This window comes from Vombatus ursinus, unplaced genomic scaffold (genome assembly GCF_900497805.2).
Source record: "Vombatus ursinus unplaced genomic scaffold, bare-nosed wombat genome assembly UNPS02011369.1, whole genome shotgun sequence".
NCBI lineage: Eukaryota > Metazoa > Chordata > Mammalia > Diprotodontia > Vombatidae > Vombatus > Vombatus ursinus.
Genome location: NW_020951147.1, coordinates 2,656,379 through 2,675,510, shown reverse-complemented (window position 1 = coordinate 2,675,510; position 19,132 = coordinate 2,656,379). Strand labels below are relative to the sequence as shown.

Below are 19,132 nucleotides of genomic sequence, written 5' to 3'. Positions count from 1 at the left end.
CTTACACCCTCGATTTCTGCCACTCGGAGTATCATTAACACTGAAGGGTGACGTTGGCAGTCACATTAAATTAAAAAAAAAAGTTCCCGAGGCTTGCTCCAAGGCACTTTTGAGCATGGGCACAGAGTGAGTGCAGGTCAGACATTTTCAGTAATTCGTTCTGCTGCTTAGAAGGAAATAAACATGCCTGTCTATCTGGAATGACCAGAAACCAGACCCCCCTGAAAGAAAATAGTGCAACAAAAGACAGGTCTCCAAAAGGTGAAACAGATTACCTTTTTTTTTTTTTAGTAACTTACCAAAACACAGACAATAGAGTTCCTCCCGGAAATAAACCTCTCACTTTTATTAATATGCCTACATAGAGTGCTGGGAAGTCACAAGCCATCCTGGAATCCCAGACGTTATATGTATTTTGTCTATTTTAACCTTGAGAATGACTGAAAAAAGTGACAGCCTCAGGAGTATAACATTCAATCACCTGCTTACTATTTTTGCTTCTATTCAAAAGGGAATGAAGAAGCCCTAACGATTCACTTCTCAAAGTTTGACCTACTACCCTCCAAGCCAAAATGTAGAACAAAAGGTTGACCCCTGGAGATATTTTTTTTTCCCCTCGAGATATTTTCAACAAAATCAGATTGATTTGGATCTGCTTATACTGTCAATTCAATGAAATCCAAAACATTTATTAAGTGCTAAGTTTAAAGCACTGTCAGAAGAGCCTTCGGAAGGCAAAGGCAGGACCTCAAGGAGTTCACGGTCTAATAGGAGAGCTGGCCATTCAGAGAATGGGGAGTGCGTTTTATTCATTGTAGCCAGGTGCTTGCAGCACAGTAGGTGTGCTTCTGGGTGTGGGCTGGGCCAGATGTAACTGTTCCTTGCCTTATCTTGCTGTTCCAGCCCTAGGTGAACATTTGAAAAGCTACTAGTCCCTCAAAATAACCATGCGCATCTTCTCTTTTAACTCTGTTTGGGTAACATGTTATCAGAACCAAGAAGGGGAAACTGTTTCTGTCTCTCTGTCTGTCTCTCCCTCTCACCCTCTTTCTCTCTCCCTCTCTCCTTTTCCCAGCCCACCAGCTCCTCCCATACCTTCCCAGATCCCCTGGCTGACCTTGGGCTTCACATTATACTTGTTTCTCAGTAAACCAGGTAAACTACCTGCCCTTTGCCTCCTTCTCAGGGAGGCTCAGACCTGAATGAGGAATGTGGACAGCACTTTGGGCCCCTCAGACGAAACCTCGCAGAAGCCACTCTCAATTCCAGAATGGCAGGTGGAAAGGGAGGGGGCAGAGAAGCGAGGCTCCAAATGAGGAGCCAGCTAACACAGAAGTTGGGGACTTCTAATCCTCCGAAAGAAGGAGGGAGGTATTGCTGCCTGACTTTGCCCAAGACCACCCCAGCTAATCCACCAGTGACAATTGTGACATCCCCACCATCACCTGCAGCCTTTCTCAGGCTGCAAGATGGGACTCTGTGTGTGTGTGTGTGTGTGTGTGTGTGAGAGAGAGAGAGAGAGAGAGAGAGAGAGAGAGAGAGAGAGAGAGAGCGACCCCTCAAGCCCCTAGGCACGAAAGTTTCCGATTCTTTAGAAGACTGTCCATTTCCAGGGTGCCAAAGACATGGTCATTCTTTTACCTCCCACGTCCTTTCCAAAGGGGGAAGAAGGTGGAACAGAAGGGGATGGAGAATAGAGGGGGAAGGGCGAAGGCAAAGTCCACTGCAGCGCCCTCGATCCTCCCCATCCCCCTCCTCCTTTGGCATCCAGGACCCTGGATACTCCCTCCCCGAAGACTTATTACAGACGCTTAACTGCCCATTCCTCAATTCAGGATCCTTCCCCACCGCCCTTCACAGCAAGAGCCAAAGTACCTCCCTTTCATTTCGAGACACCCCGCCTCATTTTAGGAGCCTAGTTGCCCCCTCCTCTTCAGGAATCTAGCTGCTTCCCCACGTTTCGGGACCCGAAGGGCCCCCCCAGCACAAGTTCCTAATCATCCCCTCATCATTTCGGAGCCGAAGGGCTCCCCATTACTAACTCCTAACTTTGCCCCCCTCATTTCAGGACCCGAAGGGCCCCCCCCAGCACAAGTTCCTAATCATCCCCTCATCACATTACTAGCTCCTAACCGTGCCCCCCGCTTTCAGGATCCCGCGCAGGTCCCTCACCAGCCCCCTCCCAAGGCCGCCTCGGGCCCCCCTCCCCGGGAGTGCACCCCCAGGGCGGGGTCGGGCTGGCCGGAGCCCTTACCGGAGTCAGTCTGGAGGTCTCGCCGAGGGCGGCGGCGGCTGCGGCAGAAGGTGGCGGGAGCGGAGGCTGCGGAGGCTGCGGAGGCTGCGGAGGCTGCGGAGCCCGGGCGGAGGCAGTGGCAGCGGCGGGAGCGCAGCGGCGATGGGGGCACGAAGGGGCCCGGCCAAGCAGCACAGCACAGCCGAGCGGGCTCCCTGCCGGCTGCGAGTCCATTGGCTGGGGCGCGCCCTGGGGGCGGGGCCTGGAGGGCCGAGGGGGGCCGCTCTCCCTGACGCAGTGGGAGGGGAGAGGGAGGAGCCGGCCGGCCGGAGCCCCACGAGCCCGGTCCAGCCCAGCCCACTCGGGAGGAGAACCTGCCCTAGAAGGAACCAGTCGGAGGCTGGGCGGCCTGGAGCACAGCCCCTCGCCCCTACGAAACTAAGCTTCTGGAGGGCAGGGAATGGTCGTGTCAGGGTTAGAGTGTGCAGGACCCGTGTGTCTGACCTCCTCTCTCTCCCATTCCCCGTCTCTGATCAGAGTGTAAGCCTTCCAGGCCAGCGGCACTAAGTTAGGTGACTTCCCCAGAGCCACAGGCCCAGTACACCTGAAAGCAGGACTTGAACGCAGGTCGTCGGAGAACCAGGCCAGTTCTTTCATCCCTACACCGAACTGCCTCTCCAGGCGCACACAGCAGGCGCTTAATAAATGTTTGATCGGTTGATTGACCCGTAGCAGTCACGTAGTCCAAACCCCTCATTTTACAAATGCGGAAACTGAAGCACAGAGCTGTGAAGGACCTTACCCAAAGTCACATAGTGAGTTAGTGGCAGGATCAGAAAGCTAGGTAAGTGATACAGTAGTTAGAAGACCCGGATTTGGAGCTGTGGGACCCTGAGCGATCACTTAATCTCTCAGCCTGTTTCCTCCTCGGTAAAATGGGGATAATAACGGCCCCTTCCTCCCAGGGTGGTTGTGAGGATCAAATGAGATAGAATTTGTAAAGTGCTTTGCCAACCTTAAAGTGCTCTATAAATGCTAGTTATTAAGTCTCCAACCTCTAGGTTTAATGTTCTTTCTAGCAAAATGATAGATTTGTTTGTTTTTTAAAGCAAAGCACTCAATAATACCTGCTCTGGAAGGTTTGCAAAGTGCCTGACATGCATTAGTCGACTTGCTTCTTACAGTGTTTCGGTGACCCCATTTCACCTCCGGGCTGGGGAGACGGAGGCTCCATGCAGTGAGATGATTTCCCCAGGATCATACCACCTAGTATAGAGAAAGCCTAGAACTGTCCCAACACAAAGTCTAACATTGCAGCAGGCCTTTGGTTCTGTTGCCTGCTCGTTGAGTCTGGTCATTAGCATCACAGCAGCAGGTTGGGAGAGCAGGGAAATCTGATTTGGGATCAGAAGGCCAGAATTCAGACGCCAGCCAGCTTGGCTCCTACTGGTTGTACTGATCATTGCCTTTCTCAGGCTCAGTTTTCTTTCCTGTAAAGCTAGGGGTCCCATCAGATTAGTGCCAAGGTTCCTTCTGGCTGTAAATTCTATGATCCTAAGAGTCAGAATAAGCCTTGGGAATCATGGAGTCGCACTTTCTCATTTGGCAGATGAGGAAGCTAGACCAGGAGAAAGGAAAAGACCTCCCAACCAGGGTCACACAGGCAGCCAGTGTGAGAGCTGGTCTTAGAGTCCAGCGTGTCCTGACCCCTAGCCCATGGCTTTATCTGCTACACTGGCCTTCTCTCCAGAATCTCCCAGCAGCTCTGATGATTTAGAGCTGGAAGGAGATTCCGGCACATTCTCTCCCGCCCTGATTTTTACAGGTGAGAAAACTGAGGTGCACGGAAGGAAAAGTGGCTTGTCTGAGGTCATATGTGTAGGAAATAGAGCCAGGTTTGGAACACATAGTCTCTCACCCTAAACCCAACAGCCTTTCCGCTCCACTTTCCCCAAAATGGTCTGAAAGCATCTGTTCCCATGGTCCAGGGTGGGGTTAGAAAAGCAGGTCTGTCCAGTGGATCAGTAATAATCATAATAGCTAGCACTCTAAAGTTGATCCTCTCAACAACCCTGTGAGGGAAGGGCTATTATTATCCCCATTTTACAGATAAGGAAACTGAGGCAGACAGAGGTTAAGTGACTTGCTCAGGGTCACACAGCTAATAAGTGTCTAGGTCCTAGACCTAGGCTTTGAACAGAGCTGATGGTAGGTTATCCTGTCTCACACTACCCCCAACCTTCAACAGAGACAATGTTCTCCTAAATATCACTTTTTTTGGGGGTGTCTTGCTTTCTCCTGAGCTTTCTTTTGTCCTTTTCTCCTTACACACACAGCATATATATATATATACATACACACACTCATCATACATGTACATACACACATACATCATACATATACATATACACACATCATAATATACATATACATATACATACACACACGCACACAAATAAACAGCATTCAGAAAACAGGATGTTTGGCTGGAGAAGAGAGATAACCTATCAGTGTGATCAAGTATGTGAAAGGCTGTCTTGTGGAGGAGAAATGTCCTTGTCAACTCTGCTTGGCTCCAGAGGGCAGACAGAGGTCTGGGGTGACAGACAGAGAGCGAAGGGGCAGAGAAGTGGCAGGTTTAGGTTTTATTTTTTCTTTAGATCTATATCTTTTTAAATTAATTTATCTTGATGTATCAACAATCACTTCCATGAGCTTTTGAGTTTTAGATTTTTCTCCCCCTCTCTCTCCACCTCCCTCCCCAAGGTGGCGTGCAATCTGACATAGGTGATACATATACATTCCTATTAAACATATTTTCACATTAGCGATGTTGTAAGTAAGAATTAGATCCAGGGGGCACAGTGGATACAGTACTGGCCCTGGATTCAGGAGGACCTGAGTTCAAATCTGGCCTCAGACATATAACACTTACTAGCTGTGTGACCCTGGGCAAGTCACTTAACCCCACTGCCTAGCCAAAAAAAAAAAAGTCACAAACATCTGAACCCTGCTTTGACAGAGTCCTGCTCTATGAACAACCTAATTGAGGATGACAGAAGCCCTTAGCGATTTACAGTAGCACCCCAGTCCTTCTAGAAACAGAAAAACACCTCAACAACCCAGAGCCCTACATTTTGTGTGCTTTAAACCTTATGCAATAGGTGTGATGTGGACCAGCCTAAGTCTTGTACAATACTGTTTGTTTTTTCCAAGCACGTCTGCTTCCTACTGGCACCTACCCGCTAAACCACAACCCTCCTGTCCTTGAAATCTTGCTCCAAATACACTTCTGTCCCACTCTTGCCAGCTTCTTCTGCCCATAGCTCCCATAATCCCCAGCCCCTCACTTCTCTGTTCCTTTCATATGTAGCCCTCTCCATCCATAACCAGAGCTATTTACATGTTCCGTCTTATCTGTGCTTATGTATTTTTCATACGTCTTTATCTGGTTGGGAACACACGCCTTGGAGCTGACCCCCACCGAGAGCCAGCCCACTGCTCTCTGGGTCACCTGCAGTTTCAGTTCTCCCAGAGGTCATTGTGTTCCAGGATTCAAAGCCTCAGAGCATCTCCAGAAAGAGGAGAGATGGGCTGTTGCCCTAGCCAGTAGCTGAGGATTCTGGAGATCCCTGGGCAGTTTCCAAGCTCCATCTAGCCTCATCTCTTCCTCCTCCTCTTTCTTTCTCTCAATTGACTAGCACAGAATTGAGAACAAGTCAGGGCCCTGGGAAGAGGTGTGGCACTTTCACCTTTGTGCCAGTAACATCGGGGTGGGAATGACTCACCTGCACAGCTATCTTGCCTTAGCTCAGCCAGCATCCAGGCCCAAGGGATTTCCCTTCGGTGGGAGGACCCCGGGTCCCGGCTTCCCAGCGCTCCTTCTCTCTGGCTCTCCTCACCGGCTGCATTCTGCCAAAGAGATTTAGCTATTAATAGCTCAAGGGAGCTCATCTGCTTTGTCTCAACCTTCAGGTCTCCCCAGGTCTACAGGGCCAGGCTGGCCCTATTCCTAAATTCCCTTGGGGTTCAAAAACATCCTGGCTTTGTTTCCTGAACCAGAATAAGCTTCTGGACCTCCTCCACCAGCCCACCCCCATGGCCCTCCTTTGCTCCAGCATTTACTGTGCAGGTGCCCTGTACCCTGCTGGTCCCAATCCAAACTCCCTCCAAGGGCCTTGGGGCTCAGCCCGAGTCCTGGAATCATCCTCACAACTTGCTAGCGCCCATCGTAGGGACGGCCTGTGTTCCCAAAGTTCACTGTTGGCATGCAGGGTATTTGGGACATATTTTCCTGTGGAAACAATGTTTAAAGCAGTGATGATCTTCCCCGGCTAGCCCATGGAAATCTTCTTAGCCCTGAGGCTTGGTAGCCTAGAGAGAGGGCAGAACACAGGGGTTCCAGTCCTGCTTCAGAACTTTAAAGACAAGGTTTCTTAGAACATCTGTCATATTGGCCAGACTCTTAAGGAATCTAAGTATGCAAGTGGGCCAGATCTTTAAGAATCCGAGCACCTTAACAGAGACAAAATGGCCCTTATATACAGAAAGACTGTGGGAGAGATCTAGGAGGGGCCAAGCAGCCTGGGGTGACAGAAGGAGGGGTCTAAGGAGAATCTGGATGGGAGTGGCCAGTAAACTGGGGTGAACAGAATGCCAGGACCCTGGACACTTGGCCAAGGGAGAACAGAGGCTAGATAGGATAGTCTAGATAGGAAGTGGCCAGGGGCAACCGGGAGATAACTCAACAGACTTGGGCTTAGGCTATAATGAAAGGCCAGTTGATATGATTATAGCCTCAGGCTATAATCTCCAGAGATTATAGGGAAACCCTGGGAAAGTCCAGGGTTTTTCCTTTTTGGGGTCTAGATCCCATCCCCATCATTCCCCCCTCAAACAAATGGGACCCAAATTCCCCTGGGATAAGAGGCAAAGATCCTGGCCTCCAAAATTGCCTCCTGCTGGCAAGGGGAGCAGAGCTGTCCCTGCCTCGAGGGGTTCCCGAAGAGGCTGCACCCAGGGAATGAGGGGGGTACATTGGCTGGTCCCTGCTGCTCACCACCAACTGCAGGTGAATGACCTGCAGTATGGGAGACACAAATTCAACAGAAAAGACTGCAGTGCCTCAGACTCTTACTAGCTATGTAACTATGGAAAAATCCCTCACAGAGACTCAGTTTTCTTACCTCTAAAATGGGACTAACAATTCTTTCATTGTAGACAGGACCACCAGTGGTGGTCCAGTGTAAGGATCTCTAAATAAGGGAGACTGAAACCAGGTTCAAGCCCTCCCTCTGCTACACCCTGGCTACTTCTCAATGTTCTGGGCACCTTGACAAGACTTTCTGTTGAAGAGAAGGCATTGGTCTGTCCTAGTGGGGGACCTGCCTCCCCACGAACTCCCAGCACAGAAGAAACCACAGACCTGGTTAAACGAAGTAACAAAATGTGGGATCCCAGATTTAGACATGGAATGACCTCCAGAGGTCATCCTGTCCGAAGCCCTCATTTTATAGATGAGAGGAAAGAAGGCCTGCAGTCTGCTCAAAGTCATTTGGGAAGGGATTTGAAACACAGTCCCGGTTCCTCAGCCAGGATTCTTTTCACAATACCATAGGTTTCTGTTAGGAAATCAGTTAAAAACCTAAAAAGCACTAAATGAATAATAATAGCAAGTATTTATATAAAATAGCAATTTAAGATTTGTGAAGCATTTGCAAATGTTAAGGAAACTGAGGCACCAGAGTTTTAATGACTTGCCTAGGATCACACAGCTAGTAACTGCCTGAGGCTGGACTGAAGCCCAAGTCTTTCTGATTCCAAGTCCAGAATGCTGTCTAATGAATCACCTAGCTGCCTACAATTATTATCATTTTATTTTGATATTCATTTTTATCATTTATAAAATAACTAAAATAGCTCAACAGAAAATTTGATCTTCAAATACAAGACTCAAGAGAGACATAAAAAAGTAAATGGGACAGAAAGAAACAACATGTTATTAATAAGGGCAAACTGTTTATACCCCTACAAGGGCAGATGACACTTGTAACTCTTGAGAACTGTATTCATATTACACCATGTTAAAAGGGTATACATAAAGGGGGTGGGTATAAGTTGACTTTGATGTAATGATAAAAAGAATTCTAATCAAGTAGGTTAAATGGATCAAAGTAAGTAGATTAATCTGATCTAATTAAGAAGAGAAAAAAGGAAAGGAGGAAAAGGCACAAAAACCTATTACAAGCAGAGGCAAAGAAGGGAGGGAGATGAGCATTGTTTGAACCTTACTCTCATCAGATTTGGCTCAAGCAGGGAATAACATAATCAGTTAGGCATAGAAATCTAATTTGCCATATTTTTAGGCACTAGGAGGGAAAAGGGGAAAAAAAGGGAGGGGGGATAGAAAGGAGGGAAGAAGTAATAAGGGTAAAGGGGAAGAAAAGGGAGAAGACCAATAGAAGGGAGGCAGGACTGAGGGAGGCTGGGGTCAAAAGCAAAACACTAGTGAGGAAGGAAAGGGAGAAAGGAGAAAGAAAAGCATAAATGGGGGGGAAGGATGGAGAGAAAGACACAGATAGTAATCATAACTGTGAATGTGAATGGGATGAACTCTCTCATAAAATGGAAGTGGATAGCAGAATGGATTAAAAACCATAATCCTACAATATGTTGTTTACAGGAAACATATGAAACAGAGCGACACACACAGGGTAAAGGTAAAAGGCTGGAGCAGAATATATTATGCTTCAGCTGAAGTAAAAAAAAAAAAAGCAGGGGTAGCAATCCTGATCTCAGACAAAGCAAAAGCAAAAATAGATCTTATCAAAAGAGATAAGGAAGGAAACTACATCCTGCTAGAAGGCACCATAGACGATAAAGTAATATCATTACTAAACATATATGCACCAAGTGGTATAGCATCCAAATTCTTAGAGGAGAAGTTCACGGAGTGACAGGAAGAAATAGACTATACTGGGGGGGACCTCAACCTCCCCCTCCCTGAACTAGATAAATCTAGCCACAAAATAAACAAGAAAGAAGGAGGTGAATGGAATATTAGAAAAGTTAGGTATGATAGACCTAGAGAAAATTGAAGGGATAGAAAGGAATATACTTTTTTCTCAGTGGTACATGTCACATACACAAAAATTGACCACATACTAGGGCATAAAAACCTCACAATCCAATGCAGAAAGGTAGAAATATTAAATGCATCCTTTTCAGATCATGATGTAATAAAAATTATACGTAATAAAGGGCTATGGAAAGACAGACTAAAAAATAATTGGAAACTAAATAATCTAATCCTAAAAAATGCTTGGGTCAAACAACAAATCATAGAAACAATCAATAACTTCATTCAAGAGAATGACAATGATGAGACAACACTCCAAAACTTAAGGGATGCAGTGAAAGCAGTTCTTAGGGGAAGCTTTATATCTCTAAATGCTTACATAAATAAAATAGAAAAAGAGGAGATCAATGAATTGGGCATACAACTTAAAAAAAAAACTAGAAAAAGAACAAATTAAAAATCCTCAATTAAACACCAAATTAGAAATACTGAAAACCAAAGGAGAAATTAATAAAATTGAAATTAAGAAAACTATTGAACTAACAAATAAAACTAAGAGCTGGTTTTATGAAAAAACAATAAAATAGATAAACTTTTGGCTAGTTTAATTAAAAAAAGAAAGAAGAAAACCAAATTACCAGTATCAAAAATTAAAAGAGTGAATCTACCACCAAGAAAGAAGAAATTAAAACAATAATTAGGAACTCTTTTGTCCAACTGTATGCCAATAAATTTGACAATCTTAGTGAAATGAATAAATACTTACAAAAATATAAATTGCCCAGATTAACAGAAGAGGAAGTAAAATACTTAAATAACCCCATCTCAGAAAAAGAAATTGAACAAGTCGTTGATGAACTCCTTAGGAAAAAATCTCCAGGGCCAGATAGATTTATAAGTGAATTCTTATCAAACATCTAAAAAGCAATTACTTCCAATACTAAATAGACTATTTGGGAAAATAGGTGAAGAAGGAGTCTTACCAAATTTTTTTATGATACAAATATGGTGCTGATACCTAAACCGGGAAGAGTCGAAACAGAGAAAGAAAATTATAGATCAATTTCCCTAATGAATTACAAATGCAAAAATTTTAAATAAAATATTAGCAAATAGATTACAACAACTTACAAATTATAGCACACTATGACCAGGTAGGATTTATACAAGGAATGCAGGGCTGGTTCAATATTAGGAAAACTATCAGCATAATTGATCATATCAACACCAAAACTAACAGAAACCACATGATCATCTCAATAGATGCAGAAAAAGCTTTTGACAAAATACAACCACCATTCCTATTAAAAACACTAGAGAGCATAGGAATAAATGGAGTCTTCCTTAAAACAATAAATAGCATCTACCTAAAACCTTCAGCAAGCATCATAGGTAATGAGACAAGCTAGAAGCATTTTCAATAAGATCAGGGGTGAAACAAGGATATTCATTATCACCATTGTTGTTCAATACTGTACTGGAAACGTTAGCATTAGCCATAAGAGAAGAAAAAGAAATTGAAGGTAATAGAATGGGCAAAGAAGAAACAAAGCTATCACTCTTTGCAGATGATATGATGATATACTTAAAGAATCCTAGAGAATCAAATAAAAAACTACTTGAAGTAATAAACAACTTTAGCAAAGTTGCAGGCTATAAAATAAACCCACATAAGTCATTGGCATTTCTATATATTACCAACAAAGCCCAACAGCAAGAGATAGAAAGAGAAATTCCATTTAAGCTTACTGTAGACATTACAAAATATTTAGGAGTCTACCTCCCGAAACAAACCTAGGAACTCTATGAACACAATTACAAAACACTTTTCACACAAATAAAATCAGATCTAAATAATTGGAAAAACATCAGTTGCTCATGGGTAGGCTGAGCTAACGTAATAAAAATGACAATTCTACCTAAGCTAATTTACTTATTCAGTGCCATACCAATCAAACTACCAAAAATTATTTTATAGAGTTAGAAAAAATAATAACAAGATTCATTTGGAAGAACAAAAGGTCCATAATATCAAGGGAACTAATGAAAAAAAAATGCAGGGGAAGGTGGCCTAGCTATTCCAGATCTTAAATTGTATTATAAAGCAGCAATCATCAAAACTGCTTGGTACTGCCTAAGAAACAGAGTGGTGGATCAGTAGAATAGGTTACGTATGCAAGACACAGTAGTCAATGACTATAGTAATCTATTATTTGATAAACCCAAAGACCCCAGCTTCTGGGATAAGAACTCACTCTTTGACAAAAACTGCTGGGAAAACTGGAAAAGAGTATGGCAGAAACTAGGCATAGACCAAAATCTCACACTACATACCAAAACAAACTCAAGATGGGTTCATGATTTAGATATAAAGGCTGATACTGTAAGCAAACTGGGAGAGCAAGGAATGATTTACCTATCAGATTTATGGAGGAGAGAAGAATTCTCGACCAAACAGGAGATAGAAAACATTGCTAAATGCAAAATGGATAACTTTGATTACGTTAAATTGAAAGGTTTTTGCACAAACAATGCCAATGCAACCAAGATTAGAAGGCAAGTAGAAAATTGAGAAAGAATTTTTACAACCAGTCTCTCTGATAAGGGCTTCATTTCTAAAATATATAGAGAATTAAGTCAAATTTATAAGAATACAAGTCATTTCCCAATTGATAAATGGTCAAAGGATATGAACAGGTAGTTCTCAGATGAAGAAATTAAAGCCATCTATAGTCACATGAAAAAAATGCTCTAAATCACTATTGATTAGAGAAATGCAAATCAAAACAACTCTGAGGTACCACATTACACCTATCTGAATGGCCAACATGACAAAACAGGGAAATGATAAATGTTGGAGAAGATGTGGGAAAATTGGAACACTAATGCATTGGTGGTGGAGTTGTGAAATGATCCAACCATTTTGTAGAACAATTTGGAACTATGCCCAAAGGGCTATAAAAATGTGCATACCCTATATCCCAAAGAGATCATACAAATGGGAAAAGGACCCACATGTACAAAAATATTTATAGCAGCTCTTTTTGTGGTGGCAAAGAATTGGAAATTGAGAGGATGCCCATTCATTGGGGAATGGCTGAGCAAGTTGTGGTATGTGAATGTAATGGAATACTATTGTGCTATAAGAAATGATGAACAAGCTGACTTCAGAAAAACCTGGAAAGACTTGTATGGTCTGATGCTGAGTGAAGTGAGCAGAACCAAGAGAACATTGTACACAGTAACAGCCACATTGTGCGAAGACTAATGTTGTTAGACTTAATCTTTCTCAGCAATACAAGGATCTAAGCAGCCAGAAAGAAACAATTTAAATACCATGGAACCACAGTCAGGATTACATAGGACCTTGCAGCCTCTATGTTAAAAGATCATAGGGCATGGAACATGATGTTCCCTAAGGCAAAGGAGCTTGGAATGCAGCCAAGGATTAACTACCCAGCGAAAATGAGTGTGATTTTTCAGGGAAGGAGATGGATATTCAACAAAATAGTGTACCTCCAAACATTCCAGATAAAAAGACCAGAGCTCAACAAAAAATTTGATCTTCAAGTACAAGATTCAAGAGAGACATAAAAAGGTAAATGGGACAGAAAGATACAATATGTTGTTAATAAGGGCAAACTGTTTACATCCCCACAAGGGAAGATGACACTTGCAACTCTTGAGAACTGTATTGTTATTACACCATGTTAAAGGAGTATACATAAAGGGGGTGGATATAAATTGACTTTGATGTAATGATTTAAAAAAAATCTAATCAAGTGGGTTAAATAGATCAAAGTAAGTGGATTAATCTGAGTTAAGAAAATATTGAGAAAGGAGGAGGCAGACAAGGGTAAATTACATTACAGGAAAAGACACAAAAACCTATTAGAGCAGAGGTAAAGAAGGGAGGGGGATGAACATTGTCTGAACCTTACTCTCATCAGATTTGGCTCAAGAAGGGAATAAAGTAATCAATTAGGTATAGAAATCTAACTTGCACTATAGGCAGTAGGAGAGAAAAGGGGAAAGAAAAGGGAGGGGGGATAGAAGGGAGGGAAGAAGCAGTAAGGGTAAAGGGGAAGAAAAGGGAAAGGGAAGGGAGGTGGGACCAAAGGAGGCGGTGGTCAAAAGCAAACCACTAGTGGGGGGGGGGAAGGAGAAAGGAGAAAGAAAAGCATAAACAGGAGGAAAAAGGATGGAGAAAAAGACACAGATAGTAATCGTAACTGTAAATGTAAATGGGATGAACTCTCCCATAAAATGGAAGTGGATAGCAGAATAGATTAAAAACCATAATCCTACAATATGTTGTTTCCTGAAACACCTTTGAAACAGAGCAACACACACAGGGTAAAGGTAAAAGACTGGAGCAGAATATATTATACTTCAGCTGAAGTAAAAAAAAAAAGCAGGGGTAGCAATCCTGATTTCAGACAAAGCTAAAGCAAAAATAGATCACAGCTAAAAGGCACCATAGACAATGAAGTAATATCATTACTAAACATACATGCACCAAACGGTATAGCATCCAGATTCTTAGAGGAGAAGTTCAGGGAGTTACAGGAAGAAATAGACAGCAAAACTATACTAGTGGGGGACTTCAACCTCCCCCTCTCTGAACTAGATAAATCTAACCATAAAATAAACAAGAAAGAAGTTAAGGTGAATAGAACATTAGAAAAGTTAGGTATGATAGACCTCTGGAGAAAACTGAATGGGGATAGAAAGGTGGCAAAGAATTGGAAATTGAGAGGATGCCCATCAATGGCAGAATGGCTGAGCAAGTTGTGGTATATGAATGTGATGGAATACTATTGTGCTATAAGAAATGATGAGCAGGCTGACTTCAGAAAAACCTGGAAAGACTTGTATGGTCTGATGCTGAGTGAAGTGAGCAGAACCAAGAGAACATTGTACACAATAACAGCCACATTGTGTGATGGCTAATATTGATAAACTTAACCCTTACTGACAATACAAGGATCTAAGACATCTCCAGAGGCCTTGTGATGGAAAATGCTATCCACATCCAAAGAAAGAACTATGGAATTTGAATTGCTATTTTTTTTCTCTTCTGTTGAGTTTTGTTTCCTCTTTCTGATGGTTCCTCCTACTGGTTTTAATTTTTACTTACAACATCACTAATGTGAAAATATGTTTAATATGAATGCAAATGTATAGCCTATATCAGATTGTGCACCATCTTGGGGAGGGTGGTGGGAGGAAGGGGGAGAAAAATTTTAAACTCAAAAGCATAGGGAAGTTATTATTGATAAAGCAAAATAAATTAATAAAAAAAGAAAAAAATAACTAAAATATACTGTTGTTATAGATCTAAATCTGAGACTCCTTAGATCCTCTGAGTCCTACTGATAAGCCTTTCAAAAGCCACACATATTGTGCCCAATCCTTCATCACCATTGGTCCCCTAGGTAATCAGGGAACGGATATATGATGGAGATATCAGTAGGACTCAGAGTCCCTGTACCACTCTGGGACTTGATAGAGTCAGCACAATGTTAGCTGAAAAGAGGTATATCTGTAGGTCCTTCACATCTGTATAGGGAATCCTTCTTCCTGTTCCACATTCTATCCTTCCTCATCCATAAGACATTCCATTTTCCATCTTGGTTCCAACCTTCATGCTTGAAATACTCTCACTCCTCACTTTGGTGCCTTAGAATATCTATCTTCCTTCGAGGCTCAACTCCAGTGCCACCTGCTACTCTAAGCCAATTCTGATGCCCCACTGGTCAGTGTTTCCCCCAAATTACTTTGTATTCACTTACCATATAAATGTTCCCACTAGAATGAAAACATGAAAACAAAGACCTTTTTTGGTTGTCATACAGCTGTGGTTATTTAACCATTCCTATTTGCCCCTCACCTTACTATTGATTCATTACTTGGATAGATTTCCTGATATAAATAAACAAAGAAAGATTAAACTCTACCCCCATTTCCATGCCCTGAGCAAAAGACTTCAGGCTCTTAGGAACGAGCTCAAGGGGGAAAGCAGATACAAGATTACTGCCTTGAGGTGGGAAGGGGGAGCAGAGAGTGGTTTTCAGCCACACAGCTTCTTTCTTGACATACCTCATGCCAGATTAGTTCAAGCAACTTCATTCCCAGAATCCTGGCCCCTTCCTTTGTTTCATAGGTTTCTGCTTGTACTTAGGGCTACCCTTTCCTTAGCTCCATGCTTCTCTCATCTAGAGATGGGTTCCTTTTTGACTCTGTCCCCTAGGCTCAGTTAACTGGCTTTCAAAGGTCACCTTGAGACACGGTGGATCATTCTTCATTCTGTCAGGCTTATTTCCTAGGATCAGAGACTTAGAGTCAGAAGGGACCTTGGGGCTTATCTAATGGAAGCCCCTCAATTTACAGGTAAAGATATTGAGGCTCAGAGAGGCTTCAGTGACTTACCCAAGGTCACACAAATGTTAAGAGGCAGAGTTAGGAGTCAAATTTGGGTCCTGTGACTCTCAAGTTCAGTGTTCTTTCCAATGCATCCCAGTATCTCTATTTATGCATCCAAGTCACTAACTCATACGTCGTTGAGAGATCACCTCTCCTGGCCACAACTTTCTTGGTTTATTTTTATTTTATGCTTAACCTTTCAACAAGCATTTCTTAAGTATCTGTTATGAATCAGATGTTGCGCTGGGTTCCAGGGTATAAAGATGAAGTGAAATAACATCGGTTCTTAGGAAATTTACATTCTTCAGGGAGTAACAGATTAATCAATCAATCAATCAACATTTATTAAATGCTTGTATCAGTTTAATACCTTGCTATGGGCTCTCTTTCTGTGACCAGGTCTGGGCTTTGAAGGACCTTTTCCTCACACCTGCTTACCCACAGGTATACCTAGGAAGGGGCATCCTCCACGGCACCTCTGTCAAACATCCGATACTCCATTTTCTGCCTCACCTGATGTGGCCAATCTGAGCATCACTGAGCAAAGTTATCTCTGTGGCTGCTTCTGCCACACAATCTTGCATGCCCTCAGCCTCAACCTCAGATGCCTCGTGGGCTATCGGTCACAGACATGATCTAGCTTGATCCTGTGAAAGGGAGGTGGTTTGTGTATTATCACCTATTTCACTGCCGCAGCTCAGTGAGGTTCTTTGCTGGCCCAAGTCACAAGGCTGGGAAGTGTCGGAGGTGAGACTCAAATCCAGGTCTTGTGGTTCCAAACGTCCTTCTCTCCAGGATACCTCACACAGTCCCTTCCTTCACGCTGTCTGCTCAGCAGATTTTCCAAGAAGTGGTGCTGACCGGCTGACTGGTGAATTGTCAGATGACTACTTTCACACCAAGGAGCCCATGCCCAGGCCCAGGCAGCAGTGGCCACCTTCACAACCAGAATCCATTTCTTTCCTTGCCCAGCAGCCCAGAGGAGCTGAGAGAGGGCTAGACTCAGTCAGGAAGCCTGGGTCCAAACCCCTTCTTAGATACTTTGAAACTATGTGGCCCTGGGCTTGTAATGTTTCTGAACTTTAGTTTCCTCATCTGTCAAATGGGAAATCATTACCTTTATCATCATCATCATTGCACTGTCCCTATAATCTGTGTGCCCAAGAACAGATCGCTTTGCTCCAACAAGCATTTATTAAATGTCTACTCTGTGCCAGGATGAAGAGATGCAAAGATAAGTCCTTGCCTTCAGGGACATTACTTTTTTTTTTTTTTTTGGTGAGGCATTTGGGGTTAAGTGACTTGCCCAGGGTCACACAGCTAGTAAGTGTCAAGCGTCTTGTCTGAGACTGGATTTGAACTCAGGTCCTCCTGACTCCAGGGTCAGTGCTCTATCCACTGCACCACCTAGCTGCCCTGGGACCTTACATTTTACTGAAGAATATAATACGTACCCAGAGAATGCAATGTTATGTTATGGAGAAGGGGAGGAGGGTCATTCAGTCATTCAGTCAGTAAGCATTTACTATTTACCATGTGTCTGGCAAAGTTCTGGGTATACAAAGAAAGGGAAGAATAGTCCTCACTCTCAGCAAGCTTACAGTCTCATGGGGGAGACAAACATGAAAGTGACTAGGTACCTACAAGCTAGAAAGTTAGTGAAGGTGATCGTGGAGGGAAGGCTCTGGCTGCTAGGGGAAGCAGGAACATCCTCCTTAGGAGGAGGATATGAGCTGAGTCTTAAAGCAGGCCAGGGAAACGGCAGCGGAGGCAAAGAAGGGGCATTCCAGACACGGAGAGAGGTCAGTTTAAAGGCATGGAGATGGGAGCTGGAGGACTGAAGAGCCGGGCGAGCTGTGGAGTACGTGGAGATGAGCAAAGTTTAAGACTAGAAAGGTAGGAAGGGGCTGAGCACCCCAAACGGAGGACTTTGTCATTGATCTTGGAGGTGATAACGCTGGAGTTTATGGAGTAAGGCAGCAGCGCAGTGCCACCGGCACTTCAGGACAAATCACCTGCCCACGGGGAGCACGGAGCCACAGAAGACTTCCACGCAGAGACTGCGGCCCTAACCACTTGTCCAGCTGGCTTTGATCACCCACTGGGAAGGGTAACAGAAATCAGTCAGACTCTTGGGACCGATAAATGGTGAAAAGTCAAGGACCTGTGATTTCGTCACTCTGGGCTCTGACTCACTTCGCCTCCGAGAAGGTGGAAGCTCCCGGAAGTTACGGGAGTGACCCGTCCGTGGTCACACAGTTCATAAATGTCTGAGGTGGGATCTGAACGCGAGTCTTCCAGATTCCAAGTCGAGCATCGAGCCATTACGCTACCCTTCCTCTACCGGGAAACAACACACTTCAAAGTCTGGTTGCTAACCATTTTTTTTCTATGACAAAAATAATGCTTCCGAGTGTAAGACAACGACCAAAACTCATAGGAACTTCGATTGAAGACTTATCTCTCCGCTCCCCGATGCTTCCTTCTCATTTGTTCAGGCTGATGGGGTCTACGCGGCCTCCCGCCCCATGGCCCCACGGCTTTCCCCTATGACCTCAGAACGGGGTGGCGGCTCCGGGTGCTTCGCAGCATGAGGGTTTGGGTATCAGGATCAGAGGAGGTCTCTGGAAGGTCTTCTGCTGCAAGGACTTGGCACAAGGGTCTCCCTGCCATGGCACGGTCCATTCCGAGATTCCCAGGAGTTCTGACTCCGCGGCGTTAACGGGTGGTCAAAGTTCCGCAGGACCACCCAAGAGCTCTTTGGAAGCCCCCGGAGAAGCCCTGGCACGACAAGGCCCTCTGGGAAGTCTGGATTTTCAGCATTGGCACAACCTTTAAATGGGACAGATGGGCCTGTTTGGGTGTGTTTTTGCGATAATGTTGTATTCCGGTTTTGAGGCAATGAGAAAAAAGCGTGTCTGCGTATTTCTATGTTTTTAACTTGTCTGCTGGCAGAGCTTAACTAGCAGAGGGTGGTGATGACCTTCGTTGGGGTGGGGTCTGTCTTCCTCCCATAACTATGATAGCCTCCTCTCCCTCCCCAAGGCTCGGATGACCAGAAGATGGAGTTATTAATGATAATAGCTAATAATTACATAGCACTTTAAAAATATCATACAACAGCTCTGGGATAGGGGGTGTTATTATTCTCCTCCTTTTACAGATGGGGAAACTGAGGCTCAGAAAGTTAAGTGACCTGTTCAAGGTCACACAGCCAGACCTCAGGGAGATCCTTCAGAAGGGTGGTGTGAGGCTGGAAGCTGGGAGTAACAATTTAAGGTACTGCTTACATTTTCATCTAAATGTCATAGTTGCTTAGCCCAGGCTAGAAGGGACCCCAGAGGTCCGCTGGTCCAAATCCCTGCTTTTACAGTGGAGTAGCTGAGTAACTGAGG

General features: G+C 44.0%; 1 protein-coding gene across 1 annotated transcript in view; it reads right to left on the bottom strand.

Moving 5' to 3' along the window:
- Positions 1-2,336, bottom strand: part of CPT1A (carnitine palmitoyltransferase 1A) — a 67,867-nt gene extending 65,531 nt beyond the window's left edge. Inside the window, exon 1 of the mRNA XM_027856166.1 lies at positions 2,255-2,336. The gene's annotated coding sequence lies outside the window, so the exon portion shown is untranslated. The remainder of the gene's footprint in view (positions 1-2,254) is intronic.
- Between the last annotated feature and the right edge of the window lie 16,796 nt (positions 2,337-19,132).